This window comes from Nannospalax galili, unplaced genomic scaffold (genome assembly GCF_000622305.1).
Source record: "Nannospalax galili isolate Female #2095 unplaced genomic scaffold, S.galili_v1.0 scaffold103, whole genome shotgun sequence".
In the NCBI taxonomy this organism is placed as follows: domain Eukaryota; kingdom Metazoa; phylum Chordata; class Mammalia; order Rodentia; family Spalacidae; genus Nannospalax; species Nannospalax galili.
Window position 1 is genome coordinate 1180598 of NW_008352136.1, and position 19697 is coordinate 1200294.

General features: G+C 46.2%; 1 protein-coding gene across 4 annotated transcripts in view; it reads left to right on the forward strand.

Moving 5' to 3' along the window:
- Acacb (acetyl-CoA carboxylase beta) overlaps positions 1-19697 on the forward strand; it is a 140738-nt gene that overhangs the window by 23853 nt on the left and 97188 nt on the right. The window contains exon 1 of one of the 4 annotated variants that reach the window (XM_029554018.1): positions 5748-5980. The exons of the other annotated variants lie outside the window; for them this stretch is intronic. The gene's annotated coding sequence lies outside the window, so the exon portion shown is untranslated. Of the gene's footprint in view, positions 1-5747; positions 5981-19697 lie in introns of those variants that run through there. 4 annotated transcript variants of the gene reach the window in all.

Sequence of the window (19697 nt, forward strand, 5' to 3'; positions counted from 1 at the left end):
TACTCTGCATCTATTGAGATGACCATGTGGTTCTTGTCTTTGTGCCCATTTATATGATTTATGACATTTATTGACTTACACATATTAAACTATCGTTGAATCTCTGGGATAAAGCTGACTTGATCATGATGGATAATGTTTTTGATGTGTGTCTGTATGCGGTTTGCAAGTACCTTGTTGAGAATTTTTGCATCTATGTTCATTAAGGATATGGGTGTATAGTTTTCTTTTTTGATTGTATCTTTACCTGGCTTTGGTATTAGAGTGATGCTGGCTTCATAGAAGGAATTTGGAAGTTCTCCTTCCATTTCTATCTTTTTGAATAAATTAAGTAGTATTGGATGCGGATCCTCTTTAAATGTCTTGTAGAATTCTGATGTAAATCCATCTGGTCCTGGGCGTTTTTTTAGTTGGGAGGTTTTGTATTACTTTTTCAATTTCCTTATGTGTTATGGGTTGGTTTAAGCTGTTGATCTCTTCTTGGTTTAGTTTTGGTGGTTCCCATGCTTTTAGATACCTGTCTATTTCTTTTAGGTTTTCAAATTTAGTAGCGTATAGGTTTTTTTTTTAAATTTATTTTTACACCCCCTTCCCAGATAGCACCCTCCCATAGCCTCCCTCCCCCCACTAGAGAACTTACACTCTGATATCCCTGCTACTGTCTGCTGTGTTGTCAGAATATAGGTTTTTAAAGTATTCCCTTATAATGTTCTGGATCTTTTTGGTGTTTGTTGTGATATTTCCCCTTTCATCTCTGATTTTGTTGATTTGGAGGTGCTCTTTCTTTCTTTGATTAACTAGGCTAAGGGTCTGTCAATTTTGTTTATCTTTTCAAAGAACCAGCTCTTGGAGTCATTGATTCTTTGTGTTGTTTTCTTCATTTCTATTTCATTAATTTCTGCTCTGATTTTTGTTATTTCTTCTTGTCTGCTGGGTTTGGGTTTCATTTGTTGTTGCTTTTCAAGTGTCTTGAGTTGCAATGTTAAATCATTTTTTTGTGTTCTTTCTGATTTTTTAATGAAGGCACGTAGAGCTATAAACTTCCCTCTAAGGACTGCTTTCAACGTGTCCAGAGATTTTATTGTGTTGTATTGTCCTTTTCATTTAGTTCCAGGAATACTTTTATTTCTTTCTTAATTTCTCCTTTTACCCATTCATCATTCAGGAGTGTGTTGTTTAATCTCCGTGTGTTCATGTAGTTATTAGGGTTTCTTCTGGTGTTGATTTTAAGCTTTATTGCATTGTGGTCTAATAGAATGCATGGAATTATTTCAATCTTTTTGTATTTGTTGAGATTTGTTTTGTGCCCCAGTGTATGGTCGATTTTGGAGAAGGTTCCATGAGGCACTGAATAGAAAGTATATTCTTTGGTGCTTGGGTGGAACATTCGGTATATGTCTGTTATGTGCATTTGATACATGGTATTGTTTAATTCAGATTTTTCTCTGTTAATTCTCTGTCCTGTTGACCTATCTAATACAGATAATGGGGTATTGAAATCCCCTACTATTGAGTTGGGATTAATCTGGGTCTTAAAGTCCTGTACTGTTTTTATATAGTTGGGTGCACCAAAGTTTGGTGAATATATGGTCATGATTGTAATATCTTCTTGGTTTATTGTTCCTTTGATCAGAATGAAGAGGCCCTCTTTATCTCTTCTGATTAGTTTTAGTTTAAAGTCTATTTTATCAGATATTAGAATTGCAATATCTGTTTTTTTCTTAGTATCATTCGTTTGGTATATTTTTTTCCATCCTTTCACCTTAAGGTAGTGCCTGTCCTTGAAAGTGAGATGAGTTTCTTGCAGACAACAAAAGGACAGGTTTTGTTTCTTAATTCATTCAACTAGTCTGTGTCTTTTGACTGGGGAGTTCAGTCCATTGATATTTAACATTGTTCATGAAAGATGTGTATTGAATCCTGTCATTTTTATTTCTGTTCACATTCTTGGTGTAGCTGTGCATTTCCACAGTTATACCTTCATTGAGTTTCTTTCTGTAACTCCTTGGGTGTAGTCATTCCTTTCTTCAGCTATTTGTTGTTTCCAGAACTCTCTGAATGGCTGGTTCTGTGGACATGAATTCTTTCAGTCTATTTATGTGATGGAAGGTTTTTCTTTCCCCTTTGACTATAATAGACATTTTGGCTGGGTATAGTAATCTGAGTTGGCATCTGTGGTCATTTAGAACTGGGAATACTTTGGTCCAGGCTCTTCTGGCTTTCATAGTTTGCACTGTAAAGTCAGCTGTAATCCTGATGGGTTTTCCTTTATATGTGACTCGTTGTTTTTCTCTTGCAGCTTTCAGTATTGTCTCTTTGTTCTGAATGTTTAGTGTTTTTACTATGATGTGCCGTAGAGTGTTTCTTTTCTGGACCTGTCTATTTGGTGTTCTATATGCTTCTTGTATTTGAGGTGTACCTATTTGCATAGGTATATCTTTCCTTAATTTGGGGGAGTTTTCTTCTATAATCCTATTGAAAATCTGTTTGATGTCATTGATTTGATTTCTTCTCCTACCTGTATGCCTATAATGCATAGATTTTGTCATTTCATGTTGTCCCATATTTCCTGAGCACTCCATTACTGTGGGTTTTTTGAGTTTTACAGTCTTTGCTTAACTGTTTCACTTCCTTCTTCATTTCAGCCTGAGTATTCTTCAATATTTCTAACTCTTTTCTGAATTCATTCAGAAGTTTATCCCTATCTTCCTTCAGTTCTTTGGTTTCTTTGTGTGTTCTTTAAATTCATTGAATTGTTTTATCATGTTTATAATTGTTCTTTTGCGTCCCATGTCCTGCATTATCTCTTGGGGGTTCTCATTGTACTCCTCTAGGGGACGATTGGTATTTGGTGGGGATATGTTATTTTGTTTTTTCATGTTATTATTTTTCTCTGTGATTTTGACATGTGAATTTCTTTAGTAGTTTTTGATTCTTGTGTGAGACTCAAGCCTTCAAGTTTAGGTTTGATCCTTTTTGTGAACTTTATGTATCTTTGTGGTTTACTTTTTGGTCATGAAAGGCTGGTTCCTCTAAGCTTCCAGCTCTCTCTTTTAATTTTATATTGAAGTTGCCAGATTGCTTTTTTCTTTAGGATTTTCCACCGAGGTCCAAGTCATATGAGGATCAGATGCTTTCAGGCTTTCTCCTAAGGTCTGGATCCCTCCAGAAAAGATGCTGCCTTCAGGAATTTGGGGGCTGAGCTGGCCTGGGAGCAGGGCCCAGGAAAGATGCTGGTCTCAGGAAGCTGGTGGCTATGCCACCCAGGGATACAAAGGGAGTTGAGGAGGGGAAGAGGCCCTGAGGGCTCCTGGGGACTACTGGGAGGAACTGGGTTGGTCTGGATGCAAAGGATCAGGAAGCAGTGGGGATTCTGGGCCAAGAGGTCAGTCCAGGGGTCTGGGATGCCAAGACAAGAAATGGGCCAGTACCCAGGCCATGAGGAGAAATGGGATGTAGGAACTTGGAGGGTGAATGAGGCTGGGGGAGTCAGAGTGCAGTGGGTGCTGTTGGACTTACACAGGAAAGATGTTGGCACTAGGACACCGGAGGCTGTGCAGCCCAGGAAAGCAAAGGGAGGTGGGAGCAGGCCATTTTTTTTTCTTTTTGATGCTAGGAGGCAGAGCCAGATATTTGTTTATTTATTTATTTATTTTTATTTGTATGAATGTTTGCCTGCATGTGTATAAGTACACCGCATGTGCCTGCAGATGCCAGAAGAGGACATCAAATCCCCTGGAACTGGACTTAAAATGGTTTGAGCCACCATGTGCATGCTGAGATTTGAGCCTGTGTCCTCTGCAAAGAGCAGCAAGTCCTCTTAACTGATGGGCTATATCTCCAGCCCCCATCTTCAGATCATTTTTCACTCTTTGTAGAGAGTCACAGAATAGTGCAGAGCACACACACACACACACACACACACACACACACATACACACACACTGGAGGCCTCCTCCTGGAGTCTGGTATGCTTGCACCTCCGCTTAGCCATCCATGACTTGGGGCTTAGTTGTGTTGATCCCATGCTTCCGTGCCTCTAACATGGGGTCATGGCATCACCTGTCTTGCAGGGCTGCCACTGGCATAGCTGTGTCATTGTGCATACTGCCCAGAAAGCAACCCCCACAATTCTGTCAGTGTTACCTCCCTGAGCTGCAGCATGCAAGCAGGATGACACCAGTTTAGTAAGTCAGTCACATCTACAAGAGCATGTGTGGGAGTGGACAGACCAGAGGGGCGTCAGTGTCCACCACTGGCCTCTCTAAAGCCAGTATTTGAGGCTAGGGCTGTTCCTAAACCCCAGCGGGGCATATACTTTGAAGATGTAGCAACCTGTGTCTAGAGGGAGGAAAAGGGGTTGCAAAGTATGTGCAGTGTCTCCATAAAGGATGGAGTCTGAAGAGCACACAGGTACTGGGCCCTTTACTCTTCCCATGCTGTCTGCTTCCATACTGGGACTGCTGAGGTGAGGAGGGTTAGCCATACATACCTAGGTTCCCAGGAAGGCTCTGAGGGGTCTGCCCAAGAAGGAGCCCAGTGGGTGAAAGGGCAGAGAGAGGAGTGACACCCAGAACCTGGAAGCCCTCCCTCTCCAAATAGTATCCTGATGGGCTGGCCATGGAGCCACCCAGCTCCTTTTTCAACCTCACCTCTACTCCTCAGCTCTAGCCGTGAATAGACTTTAAATAGCCTTTAAATATTTTTCTGTGTCCTTGAATGGAATTCCAGGGATCTTTCTACAAGGTTTTAATTTATTTATTTATCTATTGATGTAAAAAGGGCCTGGCAGGAAGCCCATTTTAAAATCTGTTTAGCTCTTAAAATGTTTCTTGGAGCTTTGGAGAAAGGGGATCTCCGTCTTTGAGTTGTTCTATTTGTAGGATGGATATTGAATTTGGGGTGAGGGGGTGCCTCTTAATGCAGGGTACAGAGTAGCTATGCCTGCTGTTTTTCTCCTCAAACACAGGCACTCCATTTTAGAAAAATCCTTCCTTCTGTACTTAGTGTCATATTTCATAGGTTGGAAGGATTCTTTCATTTTAATTTTCTTTCTTCAATTAGCAATAAATGAGCCTCTGATAAACCTCATAGGCTGTGAATCAATGCTGTTCATTCCTTTGAAAAATTATTATCCATTTATCTGTATGTGTCGTCTGTCTGTCTATGTGTGAATCGGATCATACCAAAGCACATATGTGGAGATCAGAGGACAACTTTCAGGAATCGGTTTTTCTTTCCAGCATATGTGTATCAAGTGAGTCCCAGGGACTGAACTCAGGTTGTCAGACAGGGTGGGTGTTTCATCTCTTTTCACTTCCTGAGTTTCTTTGTTTCCTCTGTTTGACTTGGTTACTTTTGGGGAGGGGGGATCTCCCTGTAGCCCCAGCTGTCCTGGAACTCACTATGTAGACCAGGCTGGCCTTGAACTCACAGAAATCCGCCTGCCTCTGCCTCCCGAGTGCTGGGATTAAAGGCGTGCGCTACCACGCCCGGCCATGAGATGTTTTTTAGTAGCTTCACGTGGGTTCCATCTGGTGCTTAAGGTCAGGGACAGTCCACCTTTGGCAGGTTTAGGGGCGGGGCTGGAGCGAGGCGCAAGCCGAAGGGGCGGGGCCTATGTGGCGCGCGCCGCTGCAAGGGCGTGGCTCGTGTGGGTGTGGTCTGCGTGGGGCGTGGCCTGGGCCTCCGGGTCGCTTCTAAAACTCCCGGCGGGGCGCCTTTCGGGATGGAAGGAGCAGAGCGCGGAGCTGGGCTCCTGCTAACCGTCCCAGGACGCAACCCCAGGCGCTCCCGGACGGCGCCTCCGCTTCCCGGTGGCGATCTGGGGGCCCTGCTGTGCCAGGGGAGCGGTGTCCGCTCCCCGGGATGAGGGGATACATGCTCTGCACCCCTACGCGAGCCGGGGGGGATTGGCCCGCGGGTCGGTCAGCAAGAGCCCTGCCAAATGCAAGGTCTGTTTCCCTGATCGCACAGTCAAGTAAGTAAGCCTGTGTTATTAATGATTGTTTTTACAAACTTATACAGCCCCTCCCCGGCTTGGGTCAGGTTGTCGGCCCTAGAGCACCCCGCCTTTCCCCTTCTCCCCGCCCGTTAGAGATGCAAGTTTAGCTCAGGCCACTGGGAGGGATGGAGCCCGCCCGGCAAACTCTAGCTGGTCTTGGTGGGAGGAGAAGGCCAGACTTGGCACCGAAGAGACTTGCTTGGAGGGCGCTACCCAGCAGCCAGGTGCTTAAGATTGGTCCCGGGGCCGGGTCACCTTTCACCATTCTTGGTCCGTTTATCCTGGAGAAATTGATGGTTGTGGTGAGAGGCAAGACTTTTCTGTAGCTGAAGCCCCAGTGAGCGAACGGACCAGGACACACTTTAAGATCATTTTCTGAGCAGATTGCCTAGCATCTCTGTGCGCCGGAGCTTCTTAGATCCACCTCCTTGATTTTCTTTCTTTCTCTTCATTTTACTGCACTTTGAAACAGTTACCAAAATGATACTGTATTTGTTGTTGAAAAATCAGAAAATAAGCCAGAAGTGTGGTACACACTTGTAATCTCAGCATTGCTGAGGCAGGAGGATCGAGAGTTCGAGGCCAGCTTGGGCTACGTAGTGACACCCGCCACCCCTTAAAAGCTAACAGAAAATTATACATAAGCCAAAGGGAGGAACACAGATCATTGTTTTTCCACCTCCCTGTGATCAGTAACAGTTACATGGCAAGTCTCTTGTTTCAGTGCAAATGTTTTATATATATATATATATATATATATTTTTAAATTTATTTTTATTTTATGGGTATGAGTGTACTGCCTGCATGTATATAAGTGCACCCCGGTCATGCAATGCCCACGGAGGTCAGAAGAGAGCCTCAAATCCCCTGGAACTGGAGTTATGGACAGTTGTTATCCCCCCATGTGGGTGCTGAGAATCAAACCTGGGTCCTCTGCAAAAACAGTCAGTGCTCTAAACCATTGAGCCATCTGCCCAGTCCAACAAATGTTTAATTTATAAAACCTAACCAAACAAAATATATTGTATTTTAATTTGCCTTTAGTATTCTTCTAAAAGAGGGTGAAGCAAATTATGATCTACTTCCTGTTTTTATATGGTCTGAGTACAGTGGTTCTTTTGTGTTTAAGTAGTTGAAAAACAATCAAAAGAAGAATACTATTTTGTGTCATGTGAAAATGATGTGAAATTCAAAGGTCAGTGTCCACAAATAAAGTTTTATTGTCACATAGCCACATTCAGTTTCTGCATTGCCTACAGTGCTGCTCTGGGGCTTCAATGGAAGACCTGAGTAGTGAGACAGAGACTGGCCTGTAACACCAGAGGTATAGGCTGTCTGGCCCATGACATTAAAAGTTTCCCAAACCCTGCTTTAAGCACCATGCTTTTACTAGATCCAGAATGTTCCTGTAAATGGACGCACCTTAAAACATTCAAGCAATTGCTATATGCAGTGGATATTCAAGCTAGTTCTCCTTTTTTGCTGTATAGACAGCACTGTGAGGAGCGTTCTGATAGCTGAGTCGTTGCCTGCTTTGCTACTATCTTAGGATAGATCACCCCAGTCCATAAACATTTCCTGCCCACCTCCCATGGGCCAAGCTCATCTCTAAGAACAGGAAGGGGCACAAATATGTGAGGGAAACATGACTTCTGTCCTTTGGGAACTCCTGGCCCAGTAGGCGGGCGGATGTTTTGTCAGTTCAACAATCTTCCCTTCTCTGTGGTTTTGTCTTCTGTCAATCATAACCTGAAAATATGCAGTGAAAAAATTCCAGAAATAATTCATAGGTTTTAGATTGTTGACCACTCTGAGGAGGGTGATTAAATCGTGTGCAGTCCTATCCAGGACACAAGACATCCTTTTCTGCAGTGTATCCATACTGTATATGCTACCCGCACATTAGCCATTCAGTGACCCTCCAGGTTATCAGATCAGTCATCATAGTCTCTCATAATGCTTATGTTTAAGTAACTCTTATTTTACTGAATAATGACCCCTAAGCATAAGAGTAGAGATGATGGATGTTTTATTACAGTAGCTTGTTATAATGAGTCTATTTTATTGTTGCTGGTGTCCTGGGGCCCTCCAGGTGGGGGTAGAGTCGGTGCAGAGTCACGACAGTCTGCGAGTCAGGTGAGAAGCAGGCAGTGCAAGCAGCTGCAGACTCGTTTATTATGGATATGGGGCTCCCTTATATCCCCCCTCCCAGTGTCCCATTGGTCCATTGATAGGTCGTGTCTGTTCCTCATTAGCTCTCTATCAGGCCATTTTCGCATCAGCCATCTCTATGTCTTTTGGCAGAACACAGGTTTGCCTCAGCCGGATGTTTTTGGCACTTTTGCAGCGCACGCTGGTTGTTCAGGCCGCACTTCCTCTTACATATCCACCCTTTTTCTTTTTGTGAAGCACTAGTGGGAGCCAAGATTCTTTGCCTTGGCATTGTTGGCCCCACCTCAGGGGGTCTCCAATATTATGGACTGTGCCTGTCTTAGGTTGGCTTGGTTAGCAAGCTCTTACCCATCATTGACTACCGGCCCTCAAAGGGTGACCTCCCTGGGTATGAGCCCACCAGGGTGATTGGGGAAGGCCTCATGGATTTCCATGGGCCAGGCCTGTAGGACTTCATGGGGAGGATCTCAGCCTGTGTGTTGAAGTACCAAGAGGACCTGGAGTATGGCTCTGTTGATGCATTTTTGCCATTGACATGCTGAAAGAGACACTTGACAAGGACGAGTAGGACCAAAGGAATTAGGCCACCTATGATGACAAGGAGAATGGGGACAAATGAGGCAGGTGGGTCGACACCTGAGGAGACCTCCTGCTTCCTAGCAAGGAAAAGAATGGGCATCCAGAGGTCAGGGTCCCACATGTTCTTGGGGGTGACCCATGGTGCAAGGATGGTAGCCTCATTCCAGAAGGTGTCCAGGTTGTTGGACTTAACCTTGAGACCCCATGTGACTAGGAGGGATTTAAGGGCCCGAATTTGGGGCTCCCTTCAATGAGGGGGTAGGTTGCCCATGATGGGAGGGAGCTAAGACAAACAAGAGTGTGTCGGACCCAGAATGTCTTAGTTGGGAGCTTCCGTGGTTTGTTAGGCCACCGCAGTATGCCCACACGGTGTCTCTGGACAGGGAGCGGTGGTCAGGGAGCCACTCCTGGGTTCTGCCCTCCTAGGGGGTCAGCCTTTATGTGGAGGTGCCAGGCAAACCAAAAACAGGTAAATGTTCCTCCCTAACCGACAAGGAACGCAAATGACACCAAGGAAGAAGGGGAAGAGGAGGGGTTCTCCACGCTCACCCTCGTGAGGACCGAAGGCACATGTAACACATAGGGGCCGACTTACCTAAACTTCAGGCAGGGGGTGTCTCACAACATGGAAGAAAGTGGGGGAGAGTTGCCCAGGCGGTCCCGAGTGGAGAAAGTGATACTAAGGCCGGTCTCCGGAGTGGTTGATGCACAGCGGGCAGAAAAGTGGAAAGAACGGGGTCCAGAAGAGAAAAGCGGCTACCACAACGATGGCCAGAACCCAAGAAGGTCAATGCCCATGCCAGCATGGGGAACCCACGTTGGGAGCCAGATGTTGGGGGGGTCCTGGGGCCCTCTGGTCGGGGATAGAGTCTATGCAGAGTCACGACGCAGACTCCGGGAGTCAGGTGAGAAGAAAGCAGTGCGAGCAGCTACAGACTCATTTATTGTGGATATGGGGCTCCCTTATATCCCCCCTCCCGGTGTCCCATTGATCCATTGATAGGTCGTGTCTGTTCCTCATTGGCTCTCTGTATCAGGCCATTTTCACATCAGCGGTCTCTATGTTTTTTGGCAGAACACAGGTTTGCCTCAGCCGGATGTTTTTGGTGCGTTTGCAGCGCTGGTTGTTCAGGCCGCACTTCCTCCTACATTTTATATGTAGTTAATCTCTTACCATGCTTAGTTTATAAATTAAACTTTATCATAGATATGTATGTATAGGAAAAATCAGAGTGTATATGGAGTTCAGTACTAATTGTAGTTTCTAGCTTCCGCTGTGAGACTAGGAGCATCTTCCCTGCAGAGCCACTGTAACTCTAATTCAAGGTCTAGGTTCAGTGGTATTGAGTTAGGGTTCTCTAGATGATCGTAACCCACAGAATGAGTATATATTACCAACCACACTTATTAGACTGGTTTGCACAGTTTGGCTGATATTAACTACCACCATTTGTGGGCTTTTACTGTGCTAGTCCAAGTGCTTTGTAGTTGTGATTTCATGCCAGCTTTGCAACCACTATGGGGTGCTGATTGGGTGCTGCCTCCCCCAATTTCTCCTTTCCTTTTTCCCTTTCCTTTCCTGTGGTATGTGGAATCCAAGGTTTCCCATATGCTAGGCAAGTGCCTTGCATCTACACCCCAGCCCTGTCACCCCCATTATACACACAAGGAAACTGGAGTCTTAAGCAGGACAAGGATTCCACCCCAGGCCGTTGCCCAGAGGGTCCACTCCACAGGCTGTGAGCTTCTGCCATGTTAATGGCCCAATCTGCTTGAGTAGGCTCCCTTAAAAGTAAGAGACCCCCCCTGATGTACATGGAAGCCTCACTGGTAAGAGTTGAGGGGTGCATTAGCCCTCTCTCTACCCTGTATTCCACTGTGTTTCATGGGCCTTAGTTGTAGAGATTCGACTGCAGATGTGTCACCTAGTACTGGGCATCTCCCAGATGTATGTTCTCTGTGCCTGACCAGATGTACAACTCTGCAGTAGCCTCCATCTGTTGCAAAAAGAAGCTTCTTTGATGAGTGCTGTATGGCATGCTTGTCACTCTAAGGGAGGTCTCTTCTATCTTGCACTGTATTCCCTGCCACACAGCTCCCACGTATACATATGCATTAATGTTCAGACACTCTATGTGCCTTTCTCATAGGGTTTCTAGGGCATCACTTTTCCCTCTCGGTTTCCTAGCCCCCTAAGATTCACTCATCTCCACATCGGCGTGTGATGCACACAGAAGGCCACAACTGGCCAAGTTTTGTGAATAAGAGACTGTAGAGTGTAGGATGGCACTCCCATATGGAACCTCACCCACCCACGGCTCAGGGGCCATTGCAGAACAGGAGGTAGAAAGATTGTAAGAGCCAGGGCTGCTTCATGAACACAGAGGTGGAGGATTCCAGGCCACTAGAGGCTTGCTCATGTGAGCCTGTGGTAGTGGTGGTGTGTGTGGGACCCATATCAGCTCAATTAAACAAGGGCCCAAAAGGAAAGTGAGAAATAGGTGGTGGGCCAGCTCTAAATTGGGAACTTTTTGAGACTGCTGCTGGATGAGGGAGAATGTGACTTACATACAACCACTGGATGCGCTAACTAGATGCCAGTGGATGCTGAGGGACATTTGGGTATAAACACCTGAATGAATATGACTCAGCATGTATAGCAGAGTGCATAGGATTTGGTGGGGGACTAGGGGGAGGCATGGATAGGGGAGCGGATCTGGATTTAAGTGGGAAATGTTGTATGGAATTTTAAAAGCTCAATAATAATAATAAAAAAAAGAGGTCCTTCCTAGTGGTGAGACTAAAGGCCTCCTGGCCTACCTACCAGGTTATTGTGACTTGTAGGTAACTCAGAAAATGAGGACTCTTGGAGCCGGAAGGGCCTCTGAGGTTGGTTAGTCCCACAGTGGGAGGCTCAGAAAGGGCAAGAGGAGGGAGGCTGGCTTTCAGGGTTTGTGGTCCTTCCACAGAGCCTCGAGAACCCTCCTGAAGTACTACAACTGGCACAAGACAAAGACCCAGATCCCGGGGGCTGGCCACACACACCTTCCCAGTGCACCAAGTCCTTCATCGGGTGTGGAGGTCACACCTCTCCCAGTTTGCTGCCCTAATCTATCTTGTTTGGCAAAAACAGCCAAGTCCTAGAGTGTACCCACACAGTCTACAGGGAATGCATTCTTTTCTGACCTGTAGGGTTATTTACGTGAGAAGTTAGAGGTCAGTCTTAATTTACTTTAACTACCTACTTTATTCCCAATATAGACACATTTCACATCAATCCAAAAAGTATTTTTTGCAAGAACTTGGAAAATGAGGTCCCTGTGTTGATCACAGCATGGTGCACTGTATTGGGTGACACTGCTGTTCTTTTCTTAGCTAACAGATAAAAGGTGGAGTTAGCTCAGCCTTGCCTTGTGTCATCTCAAGGAAGTGCCACCAAGCCTTAGCCCCAGTTTCCCTGTCTATCACCAGGGCTCATCCTAAAAGAGCTATTGAGGTGCAGGTCTTGAGGGCTAGCCTGGTCCAGCATGGATATTCAAGTTGAGAACAGTTGCAGTTCAGTTGTGGTTGACCTCTAGGGAGGTGACAGGTGTTAGGGATTTTGCACTGCAGACCTGGGCCACCTAAGTACCCAGGACCCAGAGGCACACATGTCCGGAGTGCTGCTGGGACTCCTTGGTGTGAGAATGGAGCCAGAATTCAAAGAAGGGAGACCTGAGTGTGGGTTAGGGTAGAGGAGGTCTTCTTGAGAGACACTTGGGTTGAATGGAATGAAATAAAGCTGGGAAGGGGAGGTAGGAGAATCTGGTCTTCAGGGGGCCCCACAGCCCACCTAGCTGCAGTTTGAGGGATACCCTGCTGTGGGAATCTACTCAGAACTGGGACCTCTGCTTACATTAAAATGCTGCTTGTAAATCTAGCTCAGCTGCACTTTAGAATTCCACCAGTCTTTTAAAAAATGGAGTTGCTCTAAAAAAAATTATTTATATATTTGCCTGGGCCATCCACCCTCACCTCCTAAATTACATGTTCACCTCAGGAACCAGTCTCTCCCTTGTTTTCCTCCCCTTCCTCTTTCTCCTCCCCCCGCCCCCTCCTCCTCCTCCTCCCCTTCCTCCTCTTCCTTGTCCTCCTCCTCCTCCCCTTCCTCCTCTTCCTTGTCCTCCTCCTCCTCTTCCGTTTGACCTCTCACTATTCCAACAAGGGCCAGGGAACTATGGACTTTACCTCCCAGCATGTGACCTCCAGAGTGTTCAGAGCTTCCACCCCACACTGGCCTAGGGTGGCCTCATCCTACAGCAGCGAGCCAGCCAGACTTCCTTCTCCTCCTCCTCTTCCTTCTCCTCCTCCCCCTCCTCCTCTTCCTCCTCCTCTTCCTCCTCCTCCTCTTCTCCTCCTCCTCTTCTTCCTCTTCTTTCTCCTCTTCTTCCTCCTCCTCCTGTACCTCCTCCTCCTCTTCATTCTCCTCCTCTTCCTCTTCCTCCTCCTCTTCTCTTCCTTCTTTTCCTCCTCTTCTTCTTCCTTTTCCTCCTCCTCCTCCTCTTCCTTCTCCCCCTCCCTCTCTCTCTCTCTCTCTTTTTTTTTTTTTGACACAGGGTCTCACATAACCCAGGCCAGTCTTGAACTACCCATTACTCCCAAGGATGACCTTAAACTCCTGACCCTCCTGCCTCCACCTCTCAAGTTCTGTGATTCCAGGGTGCCCTACCACACCCAGCTGAAGCATCTGTAGCCCTTGACTCAGCCTAGCTGTAGGTTGGCATGTTGTTTTCCTAGAAGGCCAAATAGTAAATGCTTTGAGCTTCATGGCCATTTGGTCTCTGTCACACCTACTCTCACTGCCATTTCCTTTGGCATTAGCTACACAATGAGACAGGCCTAGCTGCATTCCATGAAAGGACACGTACCTTGGAAATTCGTAGTTTTTCATGTGTTAGAGTATAGGATTCTTTGGGCTTTTCTTTCAACCATTTAAATCTGTTAAAAGTATTCTTAGCTCGTGGGAGATGAAAGTTTGTGGCAGATCAGGTTTGCTCATCCCTGGCATAGGGATCATCCCAGAAGGTACTGAGAGGATGGGTGACCTGAGAAGTTCCCAAGGGTTGGGCTGGTAAAATGGCTCAGCAGAGAAAGGCACCTGCTGCCAAGCCTGCCGTCCTGAGTTCAGTCCATGGAAACCACATGATGGAGGTAGACCCCTAAAAGTTGTCCTCTAACTTCTGCCCGTGCATCATGTGCATGGTGGTATGTGTGTTCTTCTCCCCACTAAATAAATGTGTATGGGGTGTGTGTGTGTGTGTGTGTGTGTGTGTGTGTGTGTCTGTGTATTTGGTTTTTGAGACAGGGTCTCACTATATAGCCCCAGCTGACTTGGAACTTGCTACATAGTTCCAGCTGGTCTCTATCTCACAGATCTCACAGAGATCTGCCTGCCTCTCCCTCTTAGTTCTGGCATCAAAAGCATGCCATACCCAGCTTAATAATATTTTTGTGTGTGGTGTGTGTCTTTTTTGAGACAGGGTCTCCCTGTAGTCCCAGCTATCCTGGAACTCACTAGGTAGACCAGGCTGGCCTTGAGCTCACAGAGATCCACCTGCCTCCTACCTGTTTATCTTGGAGCCTAGTTTTGAGCCGTCTGTGTGGTAAGTTTTAAGCTACCAGCGTCACCGGGCTCCATGGAACTCCCTCCTTACTTCCTTCTTACTGATAGCAGGAACACTTGGCACTGAAGTTGCCTTCCCTCCCATTGGCCAGTAGTCAGGGTGGCCATGCCCATCTTTCTCTTAGGGAAGACGAGAGGGAAAGGGATTTAGGAGTTGGATAATACAGGCCAGGCCCTGGTCATCCATTTCCAGATAGTTTGTTTTGTTTTTAGTGCTGGGGATGATGCCAGGGTCTCCTGCATGGTGGGCAAGAGTTCTGTCATGGATCGACAACCCCAGCTCCCTATGTGCTAGGTGTTTGTTGTAAAAATATTACATTTACACACTCTCTCTCTCTCGCGCTCTCTCTCTCTCTCTCTCTCGCTCTCTCTCTGTGTATGCATGTCACAGCACATGTATGGAGGTCAGATCAACTTGCAGGAGTCATTCTCTCCTTCTGCCATGTGGACCGTAGGGATTAAACTCAATTTGTCAGGCTTGGTGGCAAACAATTTCAACCTGATGAACTTTATTTATTTATTTATTTATTTATTTATTTATTTATTTATTTATTTACTTATATTTGAGACAGTCTTTCTGTGTTGCTCAGACTGGTCTTGAATTCATAATCCCAGGCCTGGGATTACAGGTGTGCATCACCACACCCTGCTTCAGATACTCTGAATATTTCCATCCTATGAGATGACAGAGGCATAAAATTCCAAAATGGCTTTCCCAGGGTCATGCAGGTCATAGGTGGCTGATTGCAGATCAAGAGCTTGGTGGGGCGGGAGGAACTCCAGTCTATGAGGATTTCTAGGCTGGGGCTCTGTTGACACTTGGGGCTGTATGGGGAGGGATGGGGAGGTGCCCACTGTAGTTGAGCAGTGTGCTGGATAGCTTTTGTGTCAACTTGACACACCTGGGTTGAGGGAGCCTCAGTCGGGGAATTGCCTCTATTGGACTGGCCTGTGGCCATGTCTGAGGGGCATCTTCTTGATGAGTGATGTGGGAGGGCCCAGCCCACTGTGGGTGGTGCCACCCCTGGGCAGGTGGGCCTGTGTTGCATAGGAAAGTAGGCTGAGCAGGGGCCAGAAGAGCAAGCCAGTAAGCAGCGTTCCTCCATGGCCTGTGCTCCAGCTCCTGCCTCCAGGTTCCTGCCCTGAGTTCCTACCTTGGGCTCCCTGATGAACTATGACCTGGGAGATGTAAGCTGAATAAACCCTTTCCTCCCCAAGTTGGTAGTGGTCAGAGTGTTTTGTCACAGCAGTGAAGAACAAACTAGGACAAGCAGCATCTCCAGTCTTTCCCCATTAGGTGCCAGTACTGTATTCTTCAAATTGTGACAATGAAAAAAGTATTGCTACATGTCCCCCAGGGGCAGAGCTGCCACTTGAGAACTTCCCATGCCTAGACTCTTATTTCAGAGGGAATATGTGGGATGCTGTGTTTTCAGTCAGTCATAAATGTGATCACATTGATCTTAGCTGTTTTTTAACCTCTAAATTGGATTCTGAGGTTAGAGTTAGATTATGAGCCTCTCTGTTGCTTATCAACGGCATGACTTGGGGTAAGTGGTCCTCTCTGAACCTTAGTTTCTTTATTGAGAGCAGGAGATGATAGCCTGTCTCACAAAGGGCTGTGGGAGGTCAGTGGGAAGGTCCTGGGTCCAATCCATTCTAAGACATTTAAAACGTTGATATGCACTCTCTTTCCAGTACAGTTCTGCCTGGTCTTGAGTTCTAGCAGTTAACTGGGTTTGGTGTTTGGCCGGCACCTCTGTTGTTGATTGCTACTTGAAGCCATTTCCAAAGTCACCTTGCAACATTTCAGCCCTCTCCCTTACCCTGCAGTATAAGGTCACGGCTTAGCATTGGGCTGAAGGCACAGAACTTAGCATGGTTCTCCTTTGACTGGCTCAGATGCCAGCAGAAGGTTGGTTGTCTTGCAGCATTGTCAAAAAAGAATTAAAATAGCCCCTAGCCTGGAGACAGGGTCAAAAACAAGCTACATCCCTCAACCCCACCCCATGGCCTTGCGTGTTCCCTTGCCTGGTGACCGGCTTGCCACCTGCCTGTTGAAGGGACTTTGTTGTCCTGTCAGCTTTAAAATCAAAAGGACACCACACATGGTTCCCAGGCCTCACAATGGAGTTTTCCTCATTGTGCTTTCTTTCCAGTTGCTAAGAGTTTGAACATTTGTGTGTCTGGAAGTGGGAGGTGCCTGACTTTCCGAAGCACAGGATCAAGTCAGGGAAGGTCAAAAATAGCTGAGGGGACGGTTCAGATGGGGCTTCCTGAGTGGCTCAACTGGCGGATCGTTGCTCTTCTCAGTTAGGGAGCAGGCTGTCCCTCATCTTCCCATTATGGCTGTACTGAGCCATGCATACCGGCTTACTATGCACCAGGCTGAACCCTTTACCTTCCCTCTCCTGGCAGCCTTATGTCTTGCTTAGTCCTTGTGTCTTCATGCAGCCCTATTTACTGAAGTATGTGTTACTGTTTCACAGCTGGGGAAACTGAGTGCCTTGCCCAGGGGATACTAGAATGTGTTGAGTTTCTTCATGAAAAAAATTAGTTGCTTTTCTCTTACTGAAAATCTATTGGGCTTGCATGAGAACCTGTGCTTGATCCTCAGAACCACCTAAAAACTACGTGTGGTGGCAGGCATTTGTAATCCCAGATCTCCGGGCCTTGATGGCCAGTCAGCCTAGCCTAATTGGCAAGCTCCAGGCCAATGAGTGATCCTGTCTTGCAAAAGAAGATGGGTGGTACCAAAAAGCAATGCCTGCCACACCCCTTCCTTCCCACCCTACACACACACACACACACACACACACACACACACACACACATCATTGCAGTAAATATTTTTAAGACTTAGGCAAAGAGAAGAGAAACCTCTCATTTGACCCCTCTTCTTTAAATGTTAACAGTTTCCTGCCTGTTTTCCTGCCTCAGAGATCTTCAGATTTTGGCCCTCAGGCCACATCTGCCTGTTCTTATAAACAAACTGCCTGTGCTGGTTGGGGTGTAGTTACATGACAGTAGCACTGCTCTGTGTTTGCCAGATGACTTTGACCTTTCAAGTCACTCCTCTGAGGCCTGCTTCCTCCCAGCTGCTCTGCACTAGAATGTAAGGGAAAAAGCTGTCTGTGCTCCACTCGAGGCCCAAAGTCATCTCAAGGCCAGGAATCACAAGTCTGTCTGTCCCTCCATCCATCAACCCATCCATTCATCCAGGTATCATGCAGAACACAACTGAGCAGAAAAAATCTTTGTTGGAAACATGTTCTATTGATTGTGGTTTAAAAGGAAAGCTTGCTATGTACCCCAGGCTGACCTGGAGCTCATTATGCAGCCTAGGTTGGCTTGGAACTCACAAGTCTTCCTGCCTGACCCTCCCAGTGGGATTGCTAGCATGTTACCACCATGCCCTGCTTAATTATGGCCTTTAAATACATTTCATCTCTCTCTCTCTCTCTCTCTCTCTCTCTCTCTCTCTCTTTCCAGAACTTGGCTTTATTCTGCAATACAGAAATCATTTGGAGCCCTTTTGAGATAAACATTGAAAACTGAGGTTCTGTCCAATCAGTACTGTGCAGCAGTATTGCTTGGTCCATTGAAGGAGCCATATCCGGGATGAAAAGATGCTTCTACACCCCACTTTCTTTACTATAGGTTCCTTTTCCCCTGCTCATCAATTGTACTAGGTTAAAATGTCACACACTGGCTTCCTCCAAACACCTCCTTAAGTATGAAGTGTGGTTAGATGCGTATGCCCACCTAAACAAAGCCTGTGGCTGTACTATTTGGGCCCTACTGCAATACTCCTTGTAACGAAACAGAAAACTTAAAGATGCCTTCCCAAACAATGGAATGTTCAAGTTAGATTCTCAGTGTCATGATGGCACAAAACCAAACCAAGACCGTAGCAAAACCTTCTCCAAGCTATAGCAAAACTTACTTATTAATTTTTTTTTTTGGTCTTTTTGAGACAAGGTCCTCCCTGTAGCCCCAGCTGGCCTGGAACTCACTATGTAGACCGGGCTGGCCTCAAACTCACAGAGATCTGCCTGCCTCTGCCTCCCGAGTGCTGGGATTAAAGGCATGTGCCACCACACCCGGCTTATTTATTAATTTTTAATTTTAAAAATTGATTTATTTTTATTTTCTGTGTATGATTGTATTGTCTGCATGTATGTAAGTACATCACATGAATGCAATGCCTGAGGAGGTAAGAAGTGAGCATCAAATCCCCTGGAAATGGAGTTATGAATGGTTGTTAGCTGCCATGTGGGTGCTGGGAACCAAACCTGGGTCCTCTGCAAGATAGTAAGTGCTCTTAACAACTAAGCCATCTCTCTAGCCCATATTTACTTTATTTGTTCATTTACTTACTTATTTATTTATTTATTTATTTATTTATTTATTTATTTGCTTATTTACCATATAGCTATAGACAGTTGTTTATTTATTTATTTATTTATTTATTTATTTGCTTTTTTATTTTGGTCTTTTTGAGACAAGGTCTTCCTGTAGCCCCAGCTGTGTTAGAACTCACTATGTAGACTAGGCTGGCCTTGAACTCACAGAGATCCGCCTGCCTCTGCCTCTCAAGTGCTGGGATTAAAGGCATGCACCACCATGCCCAGCTTACTTATTTATTTTCAAAACCTGGAGAAGAAGAGAGATTAGCACCACCATTTTGGAAGCTGGAAAGCAGATAAAGCATCAGTGTTTGGGGTCAGCAGCACCAGGAATGCTGCCCCCTCCATCCGGGGTGACCATAGAACCCCCAAAAGACACAGCGCTGTCAGCACTGACTACCTCTGAACCTGAGGCTAAAGAGGAAGGAAGGATTTCCAAAATTGGAGGACAGGAGAGTGGCTCCATCCCTCTGCTCCAGTGCCTGTGTGTTCCCTTCAGCACCCTAGAAGGTGGGCCATGCTCTGCAGAGGGGAAAGTGAAGGTGGGGCATGGACAGAGTTAAAAACATGGGTTCTGAATCTCAAACAGGTGTGTAGGTGCTGAACCCCAGAACTGCCCCTTGCTCAGGCTCTGTGGTGACCTAGAGGGTCCAGGAAGAAAACCTTGTTCCAGAGAATCTGACCAGGGAGACAGGATGCCTCTAAAGATACTGATGTAGGGACCCTCCTTATGAACAGCCCTCCTGTGGTAGTTTGAATGAGAATGTTCCCCATAGGCTCCATGTGTTTGACCACTTTGTCCAGTTGGTGGCACTATTTGGGGAGGTAGGAGGTGTGACCATGCTTAAGGAAGCACGTCACTTGGGGGGTG